Source organism: Lontra canadensis, unplaced genomic scaffold (assembly GCF_010015895.1).
Source record: "Lontra canadensis isolate GAN:19392208 unplaced genomic scaffold, GSC_riverotter_1.0 scaffold1, whole genome shotgun sequence".
In the NCBI taxonomy this organism is placed as follows: Eukaryota; Metazoa; Chordata; class Mammalia; order Carnivora; family Mustelidae; genus Lontra; species Lontra canadensis.
This window is the reverse complement of record NW_022630995.1, coordinates 21,804,920-21,817,466: the sequence shown is the minus strand read 5'-3', so window position 1 is coordinate 21,817,466 and position 12,547 is coordinate 21,804,920. Positions and strand designations below refer to the sequence as shown.

Sequence of the window (12,547 nt, the reverse complement as noted above, 5' to 3'; positions counted from 1 at the left end):
GTACAAAGATGTGAGGATTAAGTTTAAGTTTATAGGAAAAGCCAATTATCATAATACACACAAATAATCTACAAAATAGGGCATTCAGTCCTGGAAGAAAATGTGGAAACTTTGTGAATATAACTAAAATGAGGCTAACAGTACGTGGAACAACCCTGAACATTTTCCCAATGACTAAGCCATGACATAACAGCTTAGGACACCATTAACATGTAGTTTTCACATACAGTATGTAAGAATTAGAGTCATTTTTTTTTTTCTACTCAGTTTCCATCTCTTCCTTTTTACCTTTTCCCTGATTTTCTCTACCAGCATTTTTCCCTTGGTTTGATCAGTTGAACTCAAAAGGTTTGGAACCTAAAGTGAGTGTCAACTTTTATTGGGATAGCACTTGGGAAATGTAGTCCTAGAAAAGGCAGGTTTTAACTGAAGTGTCTTGACAAAGGTAAGCATCCATTTTAACATGTGAATCACTAGGGTAATGGCTTCTCTTGGCTGGATCACAGCAGCCAGCATGATACCTGCAATGCTCCGTAGTGAGGTACTACAGAGCTATGTGCACAAACACCCACCCATTTAAGCTTTCAGTAAATACAAAGCATCTTTTTAAGCCATTTCAGTAAAATAAATAAATAAAAATATTGCATTTCTACTGGCCTGTTCTGCCTCTTGAACTGACTTGGAGAGTTGTTCATGACAGAAGGTACAATAGTTAATTAGTTGCTACTCCACACTCCTTAGGCTCCAATACTTCCCGCTTTTCAAGCTTCAGTGCCTTTTTTGCTGCAGTACTTATTTTTCATTAGCACTGCCACTGCCATGGGACCAACACCCCCAGGGACTGGAGTGATGTAACCAGCCTTCTTTCTGATTCTTTCAAAATCCACATCTCCAACCAACTTGGTTTAGCAGTTACAGGATCTTGAACTCTATTCCCACATTGATGACGGCTGCTCCCTCCTTGATCCTATCTGCTGTGATCAGATTTGGACTGTCTGTAGCAGAGATCACAATGTCTGCAAAAGAATTGTGTGTTTCTTTAGTTGCTCTTTGGGAGTGTGTATCAATGAGGTATTATAAGAGTGGCATCGCCTCTAGGGCATTCATGTGCCCCCTCTGTGTGTAGTAGCGTTGCAATGGGCATTCCAACATTTTTTTACTTCCCAGCCACAACCACATTCTTTCCTAGGGTTGGAATGCTAGTTCATTTAATTATTTTCCAGACATTCCATGGGGTAGCCGATAACATGGAATACTGGTCCAAACACATTTGCCCTACATTAATTACATGAAAGCCACCAACATCCTTGTCTGGAGAAACAGCATTGCAGATCTTTCCTCTCTGTGCTCTGGAAGAGGCAGCTGAACAAGGAGGCCAACTGCATTACCATCATTATTTAGATTATTGATTAAATTCAACAGTTCTTCCTCAGAAATTGAAACTGGTTTCACAATTGTCTCACTGTCAATTCCCACTTCTGCAGCTGCCTTGGTTTTGTAGAGGACATAGAAGTAACTTACAGGCTTCTCATCAACCAGAACCACACTTAGGTGTGGTTGCTTGTCACCTGATGCCACACATTCTTCCACCTCCTGCTGCATTTCCTGCTTGATCTGCCAGGCAAGTTTCCTTCCAAAAGTGACAACAGCTTCATTTTCAACTACCAAGAGGTGGAAGGGGTGATGGCAGATGGGCAGTTCTGTGTGGTCCAGAGCACCTGGGTGGCCAATATGGGCACGAGGGAAGCAGCAGCCATCACCCATGCTGATGTCCGTGTCAGGCTAAATATATAATTTTACTCATGTTATTAATCTGTTAACTACCCAAACATGCTGAACATTTCGCTGGTATCTATGCCTACAGTTTATTTTAATTTTCCGTGTTGAGATGCTTTATGTAAACATTATAAATTTAAAATAGTTTTGACATCAGCACTCTTTTTACAGTTTCACCCTTACATTTATAGCATGCATGAGTTTATATGCTGAGACTAATGGGTCCTATTTCAAACATTAAAAAATTTTACTTTAGCTTTATCAGTAGGGCATTGCTAGTAGGTTCTTAAATGTTGACTAATGGCTCGGTGAGAGTAGCTTCGGATGTGGGAGGTTCAGAATATTGTGTTAAAGGGCAGTTGCTGAGATCAAGGCTAAACGATGTAGCTTCTGGAGTGTTTATATCATCCATATCCTATAAAGCTGGTTTTGGAGAAGTGAAACATTAGACATTTTAATCAATATTTCTTAGAGTAAATCTCTGAAGAGATGACAGCAAATGAGAACCCATCTTCTGGCAAAAGTGAAAGGAAAGTGAATCATTTTTTTCAAAGGAAGTAATGTGTGAAAAATGCTTTTCAACTATAAAGTGGTACACAGTTGCTTACTCTTGAAATCACTATGATTGTTATTAGAGCTAGTTTGAAAGTCAATTGCTGATCTCACCTCAGCCAAACGACCAGGTCTATCATATTGTCCCATGACTCAAGACAAACAAATTCCATATGCCATTTGTAATGGACTTTATTATTAGCTATTGTTTCTACCTAACAGATCACTTTTTCTCTTATCCCTCTGCTCCCCTCCCCTTGTATTTAAAAAGCCCATGTCTGTACATCCATATTAACTTAGGCCTAGCCAAGCTTAATTCTCCATTTTTTGGGTCAGAATAATATGTTTGGGAGATCCAAGCAGAGTCAGTCATAATCCTTCCCTGGGATGTACATATGGGTGTTGGAGAGAAACATTTCTCTTTTCTATGGATGTTTGAGGTGGCTTTTTGATGGGCCAACTTCCTTGGATGCATTGAGGAAACCCATGGGTAAATTTGTAATATGATAGAATTAGAATAATACACAGAGAAAATCAAACCTGAGAGATGGGGCAGGTGAGAGAGAGAACTAATAACATAATTTGCGTTACTTGATCCAATTGTGTCTGAATCTAGTAACTTCTGAATTAATCAGTTTCACAGATTAATTCATCCTTTTTGTGCTTAAACTATTTTTAGTTGGTGTTCCTTCCCTTGCACTGAAAGTCTGACAAATATACCAGTCTTGTCTAGGATATTTCAGCTACCAATCCTAGTGACCTCATTTTTTTTTCTTAGTCCTTTCTCCATTTTCTAATTACATGATCATTTGGTGATTAAGTATATGGACGCTGAACTAGATTACCTGAGCTTGAATCTTGGCTCTTCTACTTTTTAGATATATAATCTTGGGCAAGTTATTTAACCTCTTTAAGCTTATTTCTATATCAGCAAAATGAAATAATTGATTATATCCACTTTTGTTAAGGATTAACTGGGTTAATACTTGTAGAGTATTTAGAAAAGGTCTTGATGCCTGGTACTGGTCCAGTAGGTTTTAGCTATTTTAATATTGGATTCTAAAACAGACAAAAGATACAAATATTTTTCTTTGTCTTTATTGTCTCATTTAAAATTGTTAGATTTTAAGGGAAAAGACCTTGCTTTTTTGGCTTGGATAGATTATGGCACATAGTATAATCATATGTTTTTGATAAGCATTGCCCTAGTTTACTTGTTCCTACACTACGTGGTCAATGTAGGAACCTGTCATTCATAGCCTCCTTCCTGATTTGCTAGCCTTGATCCATTTCTTGCTGTACTTAACTTCTCTTTTGTCCTCATTATTTTCTACCTGTCTCAGGGCTCTTGCCTAACTGTTCTTTTCCTCTTCTTGACTATGATTTGTATTCTCCTTCTTATGATGCTATTTCAAACCACCACCCTTCTCATTAAAACCCTTAATGAGAAGGGCTCTTATTGGGTCTACCCAACCCCCATGAGCACAGTCAGGGCAGCATTCAATAAATATTTATGGTTAAGAAATTATAGAACACAGCCCAAGTTTATAGTGAGGGGGAACTAACTACAAACTGATCGTGTGACCTAATACAGGCTCTTCAAACTTGTGTTTCTCAAAGGTTGTTATTTCCTGCCTAGTGTCTTCTGCAACCATTAATTTTCGTTAGTGGTAAGCAATTTGAAAGTATTTTTATATTAAACAAGGATGTATTATTGAATATAAAACAAAATTTACATTGTTTTAGAAGATGAAAACACACTAAAGAAATGTCTTCATTTTTCTGTGCTGAGCCTAAGGACTCAAATGCTTTGGGAATGTAAGCGGTGGGACATAAGTTACTGTTCTTTGTGTTAAAGATACCTCTGTGAAAACACTTGAGAAGAATAGTACAGTACTGTTGATTCCCTTTGTCAATGTTAGATGGGCTCATGTTCACAACAGTCAGAACTTAATAATAGCTACCATTTCTTATATGCCTAAAACTCTGCTGCACACTTTACAGTAACATATAATTTGATATTCACAGCAAGTCTATTTTACAGAAGAGGAAACTGAATTTTAAAAAAGTTAAATAACTGGAATGAGGTCTATTTTATATTGTGATTTGGAGTCAAATCCAAGTCTGTAAAGCTCAACTATAGTGCACAACCTATGAGAAATAATTCAGAATAACCTCATTCAAGATGAGAAACTTAAGGACAATTGAAAACATCACCTTCCATCAGTAAGGGCCTGCTTGAGGTCTTATAGGAACTTCCAGGTAAAAGGAAGAAGGGTGAGAAAGAAAGCAGAATGCGTGTATGCATGTTTATATATATATGTATATAAGTCTGTATATAAACATGTGTATACGTATGTATATAAAACAACTTGCTTGAATTATAAGATATCCCTATATCTGAAAATTGAAATGATTATCATTGTACCTTCTGCCAATTCAGTTTTAAAACCAGCTAGCTTTTGTTCCAGGAAAGGATGCTATGGGATTTGCTTTTGTATAAGTCATGTTCTATTTAGGCCTCAAGCACACTCTGGTGAATATAATAATGCCAGCATCTTGATGGACAATTTTCCGTGAACATTGTCCCCTAGGATTACATTTCTTCAACTAAAATCATTGGAGAAGGTCAAACAGCCTGCTTTATTGTACATTATTTACAATAGAAAATTTATTAAATTCCTTTCCTAAAACTCTTTGATAGAGCTATTTACCATCATTACATTTTCCTTCTCTTTTTCTCCTTTGCAAAGGTTGACTTGGCAAGAATTTTATTTCACTTTGCTACACTATGGACCTTTGGTTCATGTTCTCATTTATTTTGGCAAGTGAACCATTTTGTCTGTTTGGCTTAAAATGGCCCACTATACAGCAAGAGCATAGGCTAGCATATTTTCTGTTTATGCACTCGATCCTCATTGATCTACATATGCAAAGCTTAATGAAAATGTCTAAGCATAAAACTTCATCTGAGCTTCTAAAGTTAATATTGATTCTGTTTGTGAATGCTAGTGCAGAGAGTCAGACTGTTTCTCAGAATATTCCATGGAACACATATTAGTATCCCAAGATGCTTGTGCAAAGGGCTTCAGCAGTCAAATGAGTTGCAGAGATGCTATATAAATACATCTTGTCTTCAAGATTTGCACCATAATTTATATATAATTGTCTCATCTTGCAATTAAAAGAATAACTGGCTTTGTTTAATCCAAAGTCTCCTGAACTTATTTGTTCGGGTTTGAAAGTATTGGTTCTCAACTTTCTGTGGCACTATTTTTTTCTGGAAATAGGCTTTGGAAAATACTTACCAGTACCCACTGGTTTGTAAGTCCAGTTGAAACTGGGTTAGAATTTAACTCTATTATTGGGGTAGCACATTTGTCTTTCATGAGGTAAAGATTCCTCTTCTGGGGAATATATTTACTTCATAATATTGTTGTTAAATTAAGTAAGTTAACACATTTAAAGTAAATAGTATGATACTTGACATATATTTTAGTTCACCTACTACTTAATTTTTGTTTGCCTTCATTTTCTTCAAGCAGCTCTTGAAATTTCATTTTATGAATTCTTCCTTCAATAATTGATCTAGAAAGGTGCTCTAGACCTAAATTCATCTGAAGTAACTGTGCCCTTCTCTTGACTATATTTTCAAATGTCAAACAGAAAATGCATTCCCCTTCCTATGATTACTCTGCTTCAAAACAAAGATAATTAATGGTCCTGTTTTAATCCAGATATGAAAATCATATGGTTCCAGGGAAGGAAGTGCAGGTTACAATCTCTAGCTTTTGCACTTGACATTAAGTTCCTCAGGTGGCCAAATGCTAGGTTTATCAGAGAAAAATAAATAAAGTTCTTTTAAGGCTTTGTGAATCACATAGAAATACCAGAAAATCATGGTATATATATCTGAATAGGGTACTATCATTAGAAAAAATAAAAAAAACCTATAGCAATAGCCTGATACATTCTGAGGTACCAGTTTTGCCTTTGGATAATGATTGTGATTGCCATCTACACTGAGTATCTCAACTTGCTGAATTTGTTGTTTTTAGAAACAACCAGGCTATAAAAATAAAACTAGAAGGACTATACTACATTTGTAAAACTGCCTGTGGTTCTGGTTGTTTGCCTTCAAGGAAAATATAAGGGAAGAAATTCCAGATAAATAAATATATCTTGTTTATGATGCTGTTTAAGAAAGACTTCTAGGTGGCCTGAGAAGCAATTGCTGGCTCATTATGTCTCTGTAATACTGAAAGGGAGTGCAGGTACCAGAAGGAAAACAATTATTACCAGTGGGTCAGGAACACAAATAGAATTCTGAGGATGCTGCATTGAGGTTCCCATCAATTCATACAGAAGTAGACTCTGATACATGATGTATTTACCTCACATTTGTTGCCTCCACTGTTTTCTGCCTCTTTCTGTTCATTTCTAGATCTTGACTCCCTCTTGGAAGAAGGTCTCAGTTTAAGATAATCCTGGGAGGGCAGGGGTAAATCTCACCTAGCAGATTTAAGTTTCTCAAAGTTAATGAGAACGGTGCATGAATGAGACAAATCAACTTTGCTCTTACAAAATTGTACTCTTTTTCATAGCACAACCTTAGAGTGTTACTATGCCAGAAATCCCACTATTTTCCACTGAGGAGGAGAGAAAGTGGTAAAAAAAATGTGAGAAGGAAAGAAATCTTTCTACTCCTTATGAATCCTCTTAATACTTATCCTCTTGCCTGAACATTTGCTTTTGATCAACTCATTTAAATACATGTCCTTCTTAATAGAAAATATCAGGGATTATGAGGAATTTATGTGATGTGTGGTCACTGAGATGTAATTTAACTGACAGTGTTGGCTTTGGATGCAGGTAGAGCTTGCTTTGAGTCTAGGCTCAACCACTTACTGGCAATGTCACTTCATCTTTAAGATGTGGTTTTCTCTAATTAGGTACAGACACAGTGCTGTAATGGGCATTATACTTGCTTTTCCAGCATCTGTTCTGCTCCCTGGGAGTAAGCTGGACATCATCCCCAGCTCTCTGCATAGCCTGTATTTCACATAGGCAATAGTATCCCTTGCCACAAAGATTGGTTCAGGGATGAGCAATGACATGAGCCTAAATCAATCAGCGCACAGCACTGGACTGGCCTCTGTGATTGGTTAAGGTTGGTCCTATCAGTGTGATGTGTAACTTATCTGCATAAGATACACACTGTTTTTGCTCTGATTAGTATGGTATATAGGTGAAAAGTCTGAGATTCTGTAGCAACTTTTTTACTGTCATGGAAGATAAAGCTAGTATGTAGAAGTAGAAAGTGAATGGCAGGAAATAGAGACTGAGCTTGATCATACACTTCCAAAGCTTGTCCTACCTCTGGAATTTCTAGTTATCTGGTTAAAAGGATTCCCTTTTGTTTAATCCAGTTTGAGTCATGCTTTTATTACTTCCAAAATAAGGAATCCTAACTCATAAGTGTTTTATAAGTATATTGTATCTGACATATCTGTCAGATAGTGACGATTAATATGGAGTAAAATAGAGAAAGGGGGTGAGAAAGTATTGCAGTGAAGGTGCTGAATAAGTACAACTGAAGTCAGGATGGGCTGACTGCGAAAGCAGCCTTTAAACAAAGACCTGAAGGAGGCAAGTGTGTAAGGCGTAAGGTCATCTGGGGGACGAGTGTTCTTGGCAGATGTAAGAGCAGATGCAAAAGCCCTGAGGCAGGGCTCTGCCTGGCATGAACAGGAAGGAGGCCAGCCTGAGTAGACTATGGGGAACAACTGGAGAGTAGGTGACAAAGTCAGAAAAGTAGTGTGAGGTATGTATATTGTGAAAGTTTGAGAAGCCATTGTAGGACTTTGGGCTTTATTCTAAGTTAGAGGAGGCTGTTGAAGAGTTATGAGTAGAGAAGTGACATGGTAAGACATGATAAGACTTATATTTTTAAAGGATCATATGGGTATTGTTTTGACTGTAGACTGGGTGGGTTGCATGCTAGTGGCAAGTGGAGGAAAGGCAGAAGCCAGAAAGCCAGTTAGGAAGCTATTACAGAAATCCAGGGAAGATAAGATAGTCTCTTAGGCCAGGATGGTAGAGTGGAGGTCCTAAGAAGTGGACAGAGTCTGACTGTATTATGATGGTAGATTTTAGATGATTCACTGTTGGATTGAATGTGGGGTATGAGATTAATAGGAGTCAAGGATGACACCAAAGATGCTTTTTATACAGTAGGGCTATGATGGTTAATAAGATAATTCATAAAGACCTGGCACATAATAGGCTGTTGACTTGTAGTTAAACAATAATAATAAATATTTACACTAGCATTGTCAAAGACTTTGGCAACACTCTAGGCATAAAGGCAGCAACAGATATCTTTAATAATAAATAGCATTAGTAAAATATAATGTCTTTTCATATATTTTGTCATTGAAGCCTTAGAAAACCCTGAGATAGGTATTTTTATTACCACTTCGTAGAGGGAAAACCCAGGGATTTGCTGGGTAAATTCGTTTTGGTCATGGTTCAATAGGAGTGGTTATCTCATTTCAATCTGGATCTCGTGACTCCAAGTACAATTCTGCTTTCACAATAGCATTCTGCTGACCTTCCTCTTCAAAGGTGACATTTTTCTGAGTTCATTTTTAGGAAGAGTGGTAGAACTGAGAGCAATCCGTATTTTTTCCTGATTTTTCTTACTGTGACATACGTTTATAGGCAAACCAAATAAGGGTTTTCACATGTGGCTTTGTAGAGATATCATCATAATGAATAACAACTGGATTAATTAACACTTAGTAAGTGCTAGGCATTCGTATTATTTGCATTATTACATAATGTACATCGGTTTAGTTTCCTAGAAACTCTCTGAGGCAGTAAATCAATAATGGTCCAAACAAAAGATAGAAATCACACCAGTAATTTAACCTAAAGAATCATTAAACTAGCAAGAGGTGGTTAACTACTAAAAGGGGGTAAAAGATGATTTCAAAAAACAGAGAGAAGATGGGGGACTTGGCAAAATGGAAGAGTAGGAGGACCCTGAGCTCACCCTGCCCCATGTATACAACTAGATATCATCCACACCCAAGTCAATAAACTGGAGAGCTATCCAAAGACTGACAGAACAAACTCCACAACTAAATACAGAGAAGAAGATAAATCTGAAAGTTTATGAAGGTCAGAAAGGTAGAGGCGGCCTGCCCACAGGAGGGAGGGAGCTGCATGCACACAGAGGCAGGGAAATGGGCTCTAACACCAGGAAGCTCACACAGGGAAGTTGTTGCCCTACAGGGCATACAGTGCCCAGCCACCATGCCATGCCCAGCTTGAGGCCCCCAGCCACCCTTGGACAATGGCCCTGGCCAGGCCAAGTGATTACTACATGCCATGATCAGCCTTGCCCCCTGGGTACCCTGGTGCATAGCCCCCAGCTTATACAATGCCTTTGGGTACCTGGCATAGGACTAGTGGCCCAGTACAAATTTTGCTTATATTGTCACCCCACTCCCAGTTCCCCAGAGGAACTGTCATATCAGTGCTGGTTTGTCTGGATCCCATTAACACCACAGAACAAACACAGCACAGCCCACAATAGGCAGATAGTGTAGATGACTGCACTGAAAGGAAAAGTGATTCAGACCAACAGCAGGACATAAATAACACACATAGGCTACCCCCTGAAGTGCCAGGTTCTGATGAACTGGGGGTACTGCACTCCAGGGCACTCCAGGACCTGTTCTTTATAAAGTAACTACTTTCAAGAGCAGAAGATATATCTGACTTTCTTAACACAGAGAGGCACTGTAGGAAAATGAAGAAACAGAAATTTATCACAAATGAAAGAACAGGATGAGGCCATGGCCAGAGATCTAAGCAAAACAGAAAAAGTAACATGTCTGATAGAGAATTTAAAGCAATGATCATAAGGATATTCACTGGACTTGAGGAAAGAGTGGAAGACATGAGTGTGACCCTTAACACAGCAATAAGGAATAGCATAGCAGAGATAAAGGGCTCAATAAGTGGAATGAAAAACATATTTGATGGAATGAACAGCAGGATAGAAGAAACAGAGGAATGGATTAGTGACTTGGAAGACAGAGTTTTGAAAAGTTTTAAAAAATTAAATTAAAAAATTAAAAAATTAAATTAAAATTAAAAAAAGTTTTAAAAAGAGAGAAAAAAGAATTATGCAAAATGAGAATAGACTTAGGAATTCAGTGACTCCATCAAATGTAATAGCATTTGTACTATAGGAGTCTCAGAATAAGAAGAGCAAAAAGGAGGCAGAAAATTTCTTTGAGTATAATAATAACTGAAACCTTCCCAAATCTGAGGAGGAAACAGATATTTAAATCTAGAAAGAACAAGAGAACTCCCAACAAAATCAACAAAAACAGACCCACATTAAGACATATTGTAAAACCTTTGGGATGCAGTAAAAGTGGTTCTATGAGGGAAATTTATAGCAATACTGACTTACTTCAAGAAGCAAGAAGAATTTCAAATAACTTTGCACCTACAGGAGCTAGAAAAAGAACAAGAGACAAAACTTAAAGCCAGCAGAAGAAAGGAAATAATAAAGATTAGAGCAGAAATACATGCTATCGAAACTAAAAGTACAGTAGAACTGATCAGTGAAACCAGGATCTGGTACCTTAAAAAAAAAAAAATCAATAAAATTGATAAACCTCTAGCCAGACTCATAAAAAAAGACTCAAATAAATAAAATCCCAAATGAGAGAAAAGAAAAAATAAACCATACCAAAGAAATATAAATAATTATAAGAGAATATTATGAAAAGCTGTATGCATACAAGTTGGGCAAACCAACTTGTATGCATACAGAAGAAATGGATAAATTCCTAGAAACATATGAAGTACCAAACTGAAACAGGAAGAAATAGAAAACTTTAACGGACCAATAACCAGCAGAGAAATTGAATCAGTAATTTAAAAACTCCCAAAAAACAGAAGTCCAGGACAAATTGGCTTCAGAGGCTAATTCTCCCAAACATGTAAAGAAGAGTTAATACCTATTCTTCTCAAACTATTTCAAAAAATAGAAAAGGAGGGAAAACTTCCAAATTCATTCTTTGAGGCCAGTATTACCCTGATATCAAAACCAGGTAAAGACAGCACTAAAAAAGAGAACTACAGGCCAATATCTCTAATCACAATAGATGCAAAAATCCTCAATATGATACCAGCAAACCCAATCCAACCTTACATTAAAAAAATCATTCACCATGATCAACTGAGATTTATTCCTCTGTTTGAAGGGTATTTCAGCATTTGCCAATAAATGTGATACATCACATCAATAAGAGAAAGGATAAGAATGACATAGTCATTTCAATAGGTGCAGAAAAAGCATTTGACAAAATATAATATCCATTCATGATCAAAACCTCAAAAAACTTGGTTTAGAAGGAATATACTTCCACATAATGAAGGCCATATAGGAAAAACCCACAGCTAACATCATCCTAAATGGGTAAAAATTGAGAGCTTTTTGCCTAAGGTTAGAAATGAGACAAGGATATCCACTTTCACCACTTTTATTTAACATAGTACTGGAAGTCCTTACCACAACAATCAGACAAAGAAAAGGCATCCCAACTGGTGAGAAAGAAGTAGAGTTTCTCTATTTGCAGGTTACGTGACACTGTATATAGAAAACCCTAAAGACTACCAAAAAACTGCTATAACTGATAAACAAAATAAAAATAGTCACATACAAAATCAATGTGCAGAAATCTGTTTCATTTCTATATACCAATAATGAAACAGCAGAAAGGGAAATTAAGAAAACAATCTCATTTATAATTGCACCAAAAACTAAGATACCTAGGAATAAACCTAACCAAAGATGTGTAAGACCTGTACTCTGAAAACTATAAAACACTGATGAAAGAAATGGAAGATGACACAAAGAAATGGAAAGGCAGTCCATACTCACGGATTGGAAGAACAGCTGTTGTTAAAATATCAATACTGCCCAAAGCAATCTACACATTTATTGCAATCCCTATCAAAATACCAACAGCATTTTCAGAGTTAGAACAAACAATCCTAAAACTTGTATGGAACCACAAAAGACCCTGAATAACCAAAGCAAACTTGAAAAAGAAAAGCAAAACTTTTTTTTTTTTTCATGATTCAGGACTTCAAGTTATATTACAAAACTGTAGTGATGAAAATGGTATGG

The 12,547-nt window shown here is 36.9% G+C and overlaps 1 pseudogene; it reads right to left on the bottom strand.

Annotated features, from left to right (window-relative positions):
• Positions 1 to 712: 712 nt before the first annotated feature.
• LOC116872022 lies at positions 713 to 1,757 on the bottom strand (annotated as a pseudogene).
• Positions 1,758 to 12,547: the final 10,790 nt, after the last annotated feature.